The sequence below is a fragment of the Triturus cristatus genome, chromosome 8, assembly GCF_964204655.1.
Source record: "Triturus cristatus chromosome 8, aTriCri1.1, whole genome shotgun sequence".
In the NCBI taxonomy this organism is placed as follows: Eukaryota; Metazoa; Chordata; class Amphibia; order Caudata; family Salamandridae; genus Triturus; species Triturus cristatus.
In genome coordinates, this window is record NC_140591.1 from 1,016,582,626 (window position 1) to 1,016,596,770 (window position 14,145).

Here is a 14,145-nt window from a genome sequence, read left to right on the forward strand (position 1 = left end):
CACTCCTCCCACGTGATCAATGGATCATTTAGTTGGATCAGTTAATGGTGATTGAGAACCAGCTAAACACATTTAACATTTTGATTTTCCCTCCCTCAATAAATCACAAACGTATTTGCTTGTTAATCGATATTCGTTTATCTACTTTATCGCAAAAGGTTAAATCTACATCTAGAAAGTTTTATTAATTTTTATGTTGAATCACAAAACTCCATATTTACCTAATCTGGCTATCGGGCGTCCTCTAAGTCATCAAATTAGTCATCAATCAGTCAGAATTTAGAGGTTCTTCATGCGGCACGCTGCAGTCCCAAAGAAAAGTATGGACCAGAGACGTGCAAGCATCTATCAGTGCCCATAAGTTTTATAAAGTTCATAGTTCGTCAGGAAATGGGCAGCATTCGGACTGTCAAAGATTCAGGAACGCAGCAGTCACCCTAAATAGTAGCGTCGTGTAGCGTCACCGTCGTCTTTGTCAGCATAAGGGAAAGTATAAGCAGCAGCCTCTCTATTCTACCATCATTTTTATAATAAAAGTAAAGTCAAGATGTAACAAATTACAAAATTTGGGCTTTCTTGATTGGTCGGTTGGGATCGTCCGGTAAGGTTTCACACAGTTCAAGAGGTTATGTAATGGTTTTTGGATTTTTCCGGTTTCTTGTAAATGTCTATTGTGTGGCACTTGGCCGACTCTCCACCGTGGCCTTGTTCGGGCACAATGTGACAAGGGTCAGGACGAGGCCACAGGAACAAACTGTTGCGTAGTCGCACTTCGCCCGAAACCTCGTGGAATGGTGACCATCACTTCGTGTCATGTTGGCGGCCATGTTGTTTTTAGGCCCAAAGGCCAACTTAAGCGAAACAAACACAAAGAGTAATTAATACATAGAAATTATGAATAAAATGTTAAGCCCTTACTAATCCCTCTAGGTGCTTGTAATTATCTAGCGTATAGCGACATTTAAAGCGTTCATATTCACCCATTTGATGTCATCTGGAGCAACATAATGAAAATGTCACAAAAGCCACATATATCATGCAGTATTCAATCAATCAATCAAAGTATTCTATTTACTACATATACTATTGTTAGTATGCGTACGTATTTTAGCAATAACAATTATTCAGCTATGCAAAATGCAAATCCCTTGTATATTTCGTATATTAATAAGGTTGATTAATACACATCCAAACTTATTTAGTAATATTATAATTAATAGATTATTCGACTAGTATATTCATGCAGAATAGGGGGGTATACACATTTTTGTACTTCCCGCTCCATCTCCTGCTATGCACTGTGATGATTAAGAGTCATCTGTAAAAAACCTATGGCTCTGAGCGAAATGAAAGAATAAAGAAGATCTTGAATATTTAAGATATGGACTGATATTTTCTTGGAGAAATTCTTTGCATTAACAATTGCGTTGTGCTCGGGGACGGGACTTTGTGTTTGCAATTTGCTCTTTGTGTGCCTTTTGGATGCAGGGGCCTTTGGGATACGTGGGTGGCAGTTCCCCTACTGTTCCCTTGAGCACTTACTAGATAATGACATTGTAACTATAATTAATGGTTTTGCGCAAGGTTTAACCTAGCCACGCTTCTCAATTGTGCTAAAGGATTTCCAAATGTGCTTTTTCAGCGGTGTGGTGCAGGTAAGATTTTCTGTGGGCTGGCGAGCTTTGTAATATCTCTCCTGCTGAATTAGCTACAGACATGATTTTGAACAAAGAAACAGCGTTTTCGATGAAGGAACATAACATTCAACTCATGATTATATGCTTTACTAAAGCATCTGCAATTTCTAATATGGTCAAGACAGTGCTAGTGTTGTTCCTTGCTTGGTTATCACTACTGTAAGTGCTGAAGATTTACTTTAAAAAATCACATGGATGAACACAAAACATTTAGAAAGTATGTCAGGATTGACTAGCAGCATTGCAGGCATGTCTTGGGAGCAATTGTTGTGCAAGACTGTTATACAACTATAAGACAAAGTAAGAAGTATGATTGGGTACAGCACATCCAGCTTCCTAAAATCTGCATCCAAAGTTTAGAAAATACCTTGGCAAAACCTCATTTTGGCTAACAACATGCTTTTATGTAAGGTATACCAGCCAAATTAAAATGTGTCTGCCTTCTTCTGATGCTCATTTTGTATACTGTACACTCTTATGAACTGGTCCTAGGGGCAGATTTACAAAAATTTTGCGCTGGTTTAGCGTCAGCTCAAATGTTTGTTTTGCTATTCTCTTTGCAGTGCAAAAACGTATCACGCCGAGGGGGCGTCACATGGGTGGTACATGGGCGCTCCCATGCCGCCACCCATGCCATTTGACGCAAAACCATATTTACAAAGATTTGTAAACATAGTTTTGTGCCAAAAGTTAACGCCCCTTCCAAGGAGGCGCTAGCAGGAGAAATGCTTTCATTTGTCCGTGCTTTTCTGACTTTCCATACGTGCTGCACTCTGCAGTACGTATGCAAAGTGGAAAAAGCTTTGCATTGTGCCTTGTGATGGAGCAGGTAGTACAAAATGTTGTATACCTCCCCCATTCTGCATGAAAATTCTAATTAAATAATCCATTAACTATAATATTATTAATTGAGCATGCATGTTTATTAAACCATCATTACTAATATCCAAAGTACACGTGGGGTTGCATATTGCATGGCTAAATAACCTTTATGACTAAAATCTGTATGCATACTAACAGTAGTATATATAGTAAATAAAATACTGCATGATATATGTTGCTTTTGTGGTGTCTTTGTAATGTTGCTCGAGAAGAGGACCAAAAGGGTGAATATAAATGCTTTAAATGTCGCTATACGCTAGATAAACACAAGCAGATAGAGGGATTAGTAAGGGGTTAACATTAGATTTATTATTTCTATGCATTAATTACTCTTTTGTGTTTGTTTCGCTTAAGTTGGCGTTTGGGCCTAAATCCCAAAATGGTCTCCGACGCGACACGACGAAGTGGCCACTGTCCCACGAGGCATGGAGTGAAGTGCGCAGAAGTGACAAAGTCTTCCAGACCTCGTCGTGAACCCTGATCTTCGAGTTCCAAATCAAGGAGACTGTGGGATGACGGCCAAGACGAAAGACAATAGACTTTCACAGTAAACCAGAAAGGACCGACATTAAATGAACATGTGACATCACCCCTTGAACTGTACCAAAGTCCCAAAAAGATTCTATCGGACGATCCCAACCAACCAATCACGACTGTATTAAAATAACAAAATGTATCTTCTTGCTTTGATTTTATTATAAAAATATGCTGTAGAATAGAGAGGGTCTCTATCGCTCTTTCTGCTGACAACGACGACGACGGTGATGCTACGCAAACTCTACTACCTAGGGTGACTGCTGCGTTTTCCTGAATCCTAGATGGTCCGGACGCTGCCCAATTATCTGATGACTGCAAACTTTTCCTAAATTCTATGGGCACTGACAGATGCTTGCACGTCTCTGGTCTTTATCGATCCTTTGAGACTGTAGCGTGCTGAGCAAAGAACTTTGAACTTTTAGACGAATGACGACAGATCTGAGTATGCACACCTGATGATTTAGAGGACTTCAAATAGCCAGATTAGGTAAATATGATGTTCTGCGATATACTTGAAATTTGATATAAACTTACCAAATGCAAACCTAATTTTTCAAGAAATTTTAGATAAACAGTTATTGATTAACAAGAATTGAGTTTGTGGTTTATTAAGAAATGTAAGATCTAAATCTTAAAATGTGTTTTAGCTGGTTCTAGATCACCATCAACCAATCCAACTATTTGGTCCATTGACCACGTGGGAGGAGTGCCTTGATGTTTAGGATTGAGATCTGTAGGTGGAAGGGGTATTGATATATATTTTGTAAATTAACTTTTCTTTCCCTATAGGTTATAAGGTGTTCCCCTACATGTCGAGCGCTTGAACCGCTCATCCCTCTAACTGCATGCAGAACGGTGAATGGTTAGTGTGAGTGTTGGTGTTATGGGCCCCACCAATGACTGCATGTGTGAATGAGTTAGTGTGAAGTCTGGACTGTGACCCAGGGGAGGATACCGGTACGGGTTCTTCTTTCCCCGGGTTTTTGCGCTCCATCAGTTTTTCTGGTAGCAAGATGATGGTTATATTGTTTTGGTTTGGTGATTATTGCTTGTAAATTGATTATTGATTATTGATTAAACACTCAATGTTGAGTTACGTTAAGTTCTATGTTGTTTGGCGGCTTCTGGGATGTAGGAAGTCGGAAGTTGTAACGGTTCCGTAGTAGAGCAGAGGTAAGTGCTGTTCTCGGGAAAGACGGAATTGTTGTTGCCCTGTAGGTACACGGGGAAAACGTGTGATGATTGGAGTTGCACGACGCATTGTCTGGGTTTGATTCAGGTAACATCGTCGTGTGTTGCCATTTTCTGTATGAGAGAAATGTATGGTAGCGAAGGTCACCTATGAAATTTTGGTCTTAGGTACCAGGAGTCCAAAAGGAGCTCTGATAACGCTTATCACTGGAAAGGTAATAGGTGTTCCCTAAGCTTGTTAGAAGGATAAAGTAGAGGGAAGTGCTACTTTATTAACGTATGTCTTAATTCTGTAGTAGGACAGACTGTTCGCTGTTCTCGGGAAAGACAGACTTCTGTGTGAATGTACTACATTTTCCGTGTGAAAGTGCGTGAATGAAAAAGCATTCAGGTTAATTGTGAAACTCTGATTTTATTTCTCAGGAGCATTACGTCTCCTACTAGGTGTCTTAATTCTGAAGAAATGGTTAGCTGATGCTTGCTAGAAGGGTGAAGTAGAGGGATGTGCTACTTTATCAACAGAAGTAACGATTCCGTAGTAGGGCAGAGGTAACCGCTGCTCTCGGGAAAGACAGAATTCTTGTGAAAAAGGTCATTGACTGTTCTTTCGTTAGCGAAGCGGACAATGGTGGCGGTATCATGTCGTTACTAAGAGATTTGTCAGAAGAGCGTAAGAAAAAGTTACCGATTAATTTTGTAAAGGAGGGGTCAGCAGGAGCTGCGACAGCGAGAAAAACTGATGTCAGGAAGACCGCGGTGAGATTGGCTAGTCAGTAAAAAACATAGACGCCCCTGATTGGTGCGTTAGTGTATGCCGCACTGAGAGAGGAGAATTACAGGGTGACGTAGACGCTGCTGATTGGTGCGTTAGTGTGAGTCGCGCAGGGATTGGAGAATTACAGAAGTGACATAAACGCTCCGGATTGGTATCTTAGTGTGAGTCGCGCTACGATTGGCTACGATTGGTTAAAACAACAGAATAGTCGTAGGGAAAAACTAGCGATACACGGAAGACAAAATGATGTATTACGATCCACCAGAAAAAGAGAAAAAGTCCTGGTTTGGGAAAATCAAGAGTTTATTTAAAAAGGACAAACCGATTAAGACTAGAGAGGGACAATTGCTTCGTCACCGAAATCGCCCGCATCCTTTATGGTTGCGAAATATGGATATCATACTTGTATTTGGTTGGACAATAGGGCAAAGTATACAAAAGACGATGGAGTTATGGCATTTCCAGAGCATGGTTCATTTAATTTAGCGGTTTTGAGAAATGTAAGAGCGAGAATGATGAATCTAGAACCGAGACCTAGACCAACACAGTTTGAAGCATTGACGGAATGGGAAGATGAGATGCATGACAGAGAAAGACAGAGGAGTGGCCGAAGGTATAGGTACATGTTTGGTAGATCCCATGGACGAGAAAATCATGATGACAGAATGAGGAGATGGCGAAGTGCAAATATGGCTGATGATTTTTTTCCTGTGAGACATGTCGAAGAAGTTAGTGGTAGAAAATGTACAGAAAAGAGACATAATATAGGGTCAGGAGGGTATGGCGTGAATGAATCGGAGGATGATGTTCTTGATGACAGGTTTTATAAAAATCCACCCAGTATCAACCAGATTCTGACATGTTAACACCAAGTGCCCCAATGAGAGAGACTTTGCGAAGCATTACGACTGAACCAGTACCCCAAGAGATAGGGAGAAATAATTGTTTCAGAGAGGTAGAGATAAAACAGGATAGCAAGGTAACTAGTGAAAATTCAACAGAACTAGTAAAAACCACTTTAGAGTTAACCAAAAAGATTTGGGAATTGACTAAAAACTTAGAAGGCGTGACTGTTCCCGTAACCATAGGTCCAGTAATGCCTATTTTTGATAAACAGAAGGAAAATGAACATTGTTTAACGGTCCCTTATAACAGTAATAAACAGACAGAAAGGCCAAGGATAAATTCAAAAGAGAACCCATGGAGACAACCAATAAGTACATCAGAACAGAGTACGCCTAAAAAATTGACAGCAAATCCAGGTTTAGTTGAGAGACTGATAATAACTACAGATTCCATATCAGAAACCCCAAGAGACCCAGAACAAGGTAATGAGGAGAAACCAGTAAGTCCTACTTCAGAAGAATTAACTGAATGGTTAAGGAGCCTACAGAGAAAAGACAGGGAATCTCAATCTATAGATGTGGCCAAATTAAGGATGGTTTTGGAAGAATTAATAGTAGGGACTATCCCCACAGAAAAATTAAAATCCTATCAGGATGAAGAATTACTCTTTTTGTGCAAAAGTATAACTTGGAGAGCAAAGAATCTACATGAGAGACTAGAGGAAGTAGCAAATGAAATGGGTATAGACATTGAAAAGGTAAAGGCTTTGCAAAAACCATATTGAGTAGATTTTACTGAGAAAGATATTGAAAATTTGAACACCACAGAATGGATAATCCAGAATAAAGACATAATCATTTTGTTGAGAAAATGGGGAGATGTGGATAAATGGAGAAGTAGGTGGTTTAGAAAACGAGATGATGCTTCAGAGAAAACGTTTGCAGGTTTCCCCGTAAGAGAAAAAGAAAAGATAGTGACAGAATGCCCTATGAGAGAAATTCCAGGAGGAGGATATGTACATGTTCCTTGGACGAGGCAAGATATTTTGTCATTAACAAATGATTTCCCTCGACTACGCGAGAAGCCAGTCGAGTGGTATAGACAAGTGGACAGATTTGTAAAATTATCAAAAGTTTTGTGGATTGATTTGAATAGCCTATTTGACATAATAGTACCAGCAGATTTATGGACAGAGTGCAAAATTGTAATAGACTGGCCTACAAAAGAATACCCTAGAGATCCAAAGACAGGTGCCCCTGATCCAGAGGTGATGAAAAAATATGAACAAGTAATTACTTTTTTGAAAAACAAAGTACCTCCCAAAGAGACCGATTGGGTAAAAATAGACCGAACTCATCAAGAAGCTAAGGAGTCAGTGCATGCATACTACGAAAGGTTAATACTTGCCTTTAAGCAATTTAGTGGTGACGAAAATTTGAGTGAAAAGGATTTAAGTCATTTTGTATACAGATTTGTATATGGACGACGTCCTGAAATTAGCGAAATGATTAAGCAGCATACAGTGGATTGGCAAAACAAGAAAATAGATCAAGTACTGAGACATGCAAAGTATTTTAGTGATGAAATTGAGGCCAAGCAGCGTAAATTAAAAGAAAAGGCTATGTGAGCACAAGTAAAAGTGGCAGAAAGACAGGAAGCACAATTGATTGAACAAGCAAATAATGCAGGACCAAAACCTAGATTTAATACTGGAAAAGGAAAGGGACAATTCAATATTGAAGAAGCCAAAAAGAAATCGCCATGTCATAATTGCGGAAGAATAAGGCACTGGAAATCCGAGTTTTAAATTTCCCCCGAATACTAATGGTGATAATGTATCATTGAATCCACAGGTGCAGAAAGAGGTGAGTGGTTAACCGCAGCGACAGCAGCAGGTTGTTACCCAACAGAATCAGGTGCCAATTCCACAGAGCGTAAATTCACAGAAATACAGTAATGAGACAGGATTCTACAACGAAGAACAGGTAACTAAGCTGCCACGCGCTAGCGCTGTTTCGCAGTATTGGCTACAACGCGATGAGAGTGAGTCAGAAGAAGGTTATTGACGGTGCCGAAGGGAGGAAGAAGAGTGCGCACTTGTCGCAACTCTAGAAGTAGACCAGACAGGCCCTTTTGTGGACTGAAAGGTAAATGATGAAAATATTACTTTCCTAGTAGATACTGGTGCTACTCGATCAACTGTTAGGTCAGATGATGTTAAGAATCTTCCTCTCTCGGATGAAACAATCCAAGTGGTTGGAGTTTCCAACAGACAAATCAAAACTTATCTCACAGAACCAGTAAAAGTCAATATAGGGAAATTTTCCGAAATGCACCGCTTTGTTGTGTGCGATTTGAGTCCTGTAAACTTATTAGGAAGAGACCTGTTGTGCAAAATGAATTGCACCATATTTTGTACCCCTGATGGTCTAGCATTTGAGACCCCTGATGAAGATGTACTGTATAAAATGACTATGGCTAATATGGAAACCGAGATTACTGAAGCCTATGCTGTATTCAACCCTGAAAACTACCAAAAGAATTGAAACATACAGTGAAAGCAGAGGTTTGGGATTTTACAGGAGAAGATGTAGGATTGATGAGAAATGTGGATCCCGTAAAAGTAACAGTGAAGGAAGGAATAAGCTACCCAAATGTTCCTCAATATAAATTAACACCTGAGATAATTGAAGGAGTTACCCAATAATTGAGAAAATGATTAAACAAGGAATTTTGAGAGAAATAAGGAGTAGTCCATGTAATTCACCAATTATGGGACTGAAAAAGCCTAACGGAAAGTTCAGGATAGTATAGGATTGGAGAAAGATAAACAAAATTGTTGTGTCATGCTGTCCTATTGTACCAAATCCATCTGTGATTTTGTATCAGATTCCACATGATGCAGAATGGTATACAGTGATTGACCTATGTCACACTTTCTTTTCCATCCCGTTGCACCATGATAGCCAGCAAATTTTTGCGGTCCGTTTTGGTGAACGTATTTTGGCTTGGTGCCGAATCCCACAGGGGTATATAGAAAGCCCCACGATATTTAATCAGATATTGAAAAAGTCTTTGGAAGATTTAGAAATGCCCGAGAATTCAGTATTAGTCCAGTAAATCGACGACATGCTTGTGGCGTCGAAAACTCGAGAACCCTGTGTAATGGACACCATAGCATTGTTAAATCATTTGGCTGATGGAGGACTTAAAGTATCCCCATCGAAATTGCAATTTTGTCTGAAAGAAGTTCAATACTTGGGTCATAAAATTGAAAAGGGATTGAGGGAAATAACAACAGACAGAATCAGGATAATAAAAGGAATAAGAGCCCCAATGACGCAAAGAGAAGTGAGGATGTTTCTTGGAATGGTTGGATATTGTCGTCAGTGGATAAGTAACTTTTCCCTGATCGCAAAACCATTGGTACGCCTGACGAGAAGTGATGTGAGAGACCCCGTTGACTTAAGTAGGGAAGAAGTAGCAGCTTTTAAGAAATTGAGAGACAGTTTGTGTGAAGCGCCAGCATTAGGAATGCCTGACTATGAAAAGGAGTTCGAGTTATACTGCAGTGAGAGGAATGGATGTGCACTTTCTGTATTAATACAGAAACATGGAAAATTGAGAATACCCATTGCATATTTTTCAGCAATGCTAGACCCTGTAGCTGTAGCGTTGCCAGGTTGTTTGAAAGCAGTAGCTGCTACTTGTAAGAGTCTGGAACAAAGTGAGGGAATTGTGATGGGATATCCTGTGCGAGAGTTTGTACCTCATGATGTGGCAATCCTTTTAACAAGGAGTCGCACTCAGTTCATGACACATAGTCAGCTGACTAAGTATGAGAAGGTCTTATTAGGTGCAACGAATGTGAGCCTTGCGAGATGCTTGAATGTGAAACCTTCAACACTATTGCCTGATGCTGAGAATGTTGAAGTCAGGGATGAAGTGGATCATGATTGTTTGGATGTATTGGATTTCTGTACCAAACCACGTCCTGATATAAAGGATGTACCCTTGTCTGAGAGTGACTTTTCGATGTTTGTAGATGGGTCATGTTTGAGAACAGACAAAGGAAATCTGAGTGCAGCATATGCAGTGTGCACAGTTGCAGCAGTAATGGAAGCATCTTATCTGAAGGGAGTAAAATCAGCCCAGGTTGCTGAACTTGTTGCCTTGACTAGAGCATGCAAGATCGGAAAGAATGTGAGAGTGACTGTGATAACTGATAGTCAGTATGGTTTTGGTGTTGTGCATGATTTTGGCCAGATAGGGCTACAGAGAGGATTTCTGACTTCAAGTGGAACTCCTATAAAGAATGCTGAAGTGGTTGGAAAGTTGCTTGAGGCGATACAGCTGCCAAAGCAATTGGCTATTGTGAAGTGTGCTGCTCATGTGCAAACCGCTGATTATAACGCGGTTGGAAACAAATATGCAAACGATATGGCTCAATATTGTGTTCGAAATCAGAACTCAGTAAACAGGGCTAAAGAGAGGGAGATGAATTCTTTGCCTCTAATGTTTACTAACATTGTGGGTACCTGGGAAGAAGTGAGGCAATTGCAGGAAGAGGCAGGAGATGAGGAAATGAGACAGTGGGTAAAAGCAGGATGTGCACCAAGAGAAACAGATCATGTGTGGGTTTATCGAGATGGAAGACCAGTCATGCCTGATAGCATGATATCTGCCATGGCACGGATGTATCATGGACAGGGACATATAGGGAGGGACGCGATGTTTCGGTCCTTCAAGCAAACATGGTACAATGCAAAATTTAGACTTGTAGCTGAGAGTCTTTGTCAAAGATGCCTTATATGTCAGCAGTTCAATCCTGGAAGAAAAACAGTAGTAAGTCTAGGAACGATAGGTCGAGAAGGAGGGCCTTTCACCAGAATGCAGATTGATTTCATTGAGTTGCCACCCTGTAATAGATTGAGGTATGTTCTAGTAATGGTCTGCTTGTTTTCTAGATGGGTAGAAGCATATCCCACAAGAAGGAGTGATGGAATTACTGTGGCAAAACTGCTTTTGAGGGAATTCATCTCTAGATTCGGGTTCCCAGTTACAATTGAATGAGATAGAGGAAGGCATTTCCATAATGAGATCAGGAAATTGATTTGTGAAGCATTGAATGTACAACAGAAACTGCATTGTACCTATCGCCCAGAGGCTTCCGGTGTGGTGGAACAAATGAATGGCACTATTAAAAACCGATTGGGAAAAATGTGTTTGGCCACAGGTTTAAAATGGCCTGATGTCTTTCCACTGGTACTCATGACTATTAGATCAATTCCAGATAGAACCACGGGTTTGAGTCCACATGAAATTATCATGGGAAGAGCAATGCGCCATGTATTCATACCAGTCAACAAGCTGTTGCCTATATCCGATGACTTGGTGTTGGATTAGGATGTATGACGTTACAACGCATACTTTTACAATGCATGCACTTACAACGCAATTTTTACAACGCAACATCCACTACAACGCATTCCATTACATCGCATGACACTACAACGCATTTTTAAAAACTACCTTTACAACGCATTCCATTACATCGCATACTACCTTTACAACGCATACAATTACAACGCATAATATTACATTGAATTTAAGGTAAGTTTAGGATAGTATAGGGGTAAAAATTACTATTCTAACTCCAGGGGGTGCAACAGTAGATTAAGTGTTGGATAGTATAGGGGTAAAAATTACTATTCTAACTCCAGGGGGTGCAACAGTAGGGTAAGTGTTGGATAGTATAGGGGTAAAAATTACTATTCTAACTCCAGGGGGTGCAACAGTAGGGCAAGTGTTGGATAGTATAGGGGTAAAAATTACTATTCTAACTCCAGGGGGTGCAACAGTAGGGTAAGTGTTGGATAGTATAGGGGTAAAAATTACTATTCTTACTGCAGGGGGTGCAACAGTAGGGTAAGTGTTGGATTGTATAGGGGTAAAAATTACTATTCTAACTCCAGGGGGTGCAACAGTAGGGTAAGTGTTGGATAGTATAGGGGTAAAAATAACTATTCTTACTCCAGGGGGTGCAACAGTAGGGTAAGTGTTGGATAGTATAGGGGTAAAAATTACTATTCTAACTCCAGGGGGTGCAACAGTAGGGTAAGTGTTGGATAGTGTAGTGTAATATTATGCGTTGTAATGGTATGCGTTGTAAAGGTAGTATGCGATGTAATGGAATGCGTTGTAAAGGTAGTTTTTAAAAATGCGTTGTAGTGTCATGCGATGTAATGGAATGCGTTGTAGTGGATGTTGCGTTGTAAAAATTGCGTTGTAAGTGTAGTGCGTTGTAAAAGTTGCGTTGTAAAGGTTGTTCCCCGTTGGATTACTGTAGGGGGCTGGCTGACACAGTTCATTCTGTGTTTCATCAGGTTGGAGCGGATGCCACCACCCTTGAAAAGAAGCAAGCTCATGATCTGAGCCCAGGAGACTGGGTGAGAATCAAAGTACACAGAAGAAGAAACTGTCTGGTCCCACGTTGGGGAAAACCAGGACAAGTGATTTTGACTACAACAACAGCAGTGAAGTGTGCTGGAATCAAGAACTGGATTCATGCTAGACACACTGAGAATCCCAAGTCCAGTGGATAACAAAGAAGAAGAATATTTTGGAGAGTCAGAGACTAGTTCTGAATCGGATGCTGAAGAAACAAAAACAAGAGTAAATCCTGAAAGGGGGGAGTCAGAACCAAGTTTGATCGTTGCCCCAGAGAATATTCCCTTGAGAAAAAGATTACAGATTTCTGATACCAGCTCAGAATCAGAGACTGAACAAATACCGGTATGCCCGGGAAAAGAGAGAAGCAGTGAAGGGACAATCAAAGAAGTTATTGATAAGGAGATTCCAGATGAAAAACTGAGAGAAATTCCACCTGAAATAACAAAAGTAGATGAGCAGGTGCAAGATACAGAAAGAGAGGGAAAGAATCTTGCGGAAGACCCTCGAGGAGTTGTATGGAATTCCAACATCCAGTTAGAAGAAGGGACAGTTAGTCAGCAGGAAGATATTGTGCAAGAAACATGAGGAGGGACAGAAGTAGGGAAAATAAAAGAAGTGGTGGAAAGAGGAATAACTGAAAGCAAAAAGCAAGTTAAAACAGAATCAGAAGAAAGTGATGAGGAAGTACCAGAAGGTCATGTCCTGAGAAAAAGAGCATGGAGAGCTGAAAAGAATGATAAAGGAAATAAACCGAAAAGACCAGTAAGAGATGAAATCTGGCCCAATAGGATAAAGAGATTAAGATATCGACTGACACGAGTGAACTCACCAAGAGCAGAGCAGGTGAATGAAATATCAAGCCAAGAAAAGTCGAAACATGGAAAACAAAAGAACGAGAAACCCCAACCAGAAGTATAAGTCACCAGAATGGTCGTATATGTGGCCCTGCCTGAAATAAAAGAAGAGGCAAATAGCCAAGAAAATCCAGAGGTGACTGTACCGGTAGTGGTTGCGAAGACGAAGAATCGGAAATCCTGAGAGTTCTCTTGTCCGATATTGGAGAAGAAACGGATGTTCAGGAAGTTCTGTTTCAAGATTATGAGAGAAAAGTGAAAGACGATCAAATGCCAAACTGAATAAGACGAAAGTGCTGCTAATGGAAAGAAAATAGAATACAAGAAAATACACATCTGATAGAACCAAGTAGGTACTTAGAGCCTTGGGTTAGACAAAACTAGTTGTGAAGTAGAAGAGGCTAAGTCAAAAGACACTGATCATTTTGCAAAAATGGCAAACACAGAAAGTAGAAAAGCTAAATGTGTATTTCTAAAAAGATGGTTTCAAATGTGTTGTTGTTGTACAGGATTACTAATGCTTCTTTGGAGTGTGTTAGCATTACTGATTTCATTTAAAGTTACAATAGACACAATAGAAGGACATAGTGAAAATAAAACTAATATTGAAAAGATTCAGAAAGTATATTCGACTAAAATAGATAGAAATTATCAACACAAACACAGGTCTATAAATGATTTCTCCAACAATGTGTTTTCAAAACTTTTGTATGAATATGTAAAGACAATGGATGTGAGGGATTGCTACGTTTGTATGCAGTTACCTGCATCTGTATCGGAGGGAGTGACCTACCATCACCTCCCAGTAACATATGGAATAACATGTAGTGTAATAGCTAGTCTGTTTTACCAAATAGGGAAATTATAATATTATTTTTCAGATGTAGATAACATATTTTCACAAGTACCT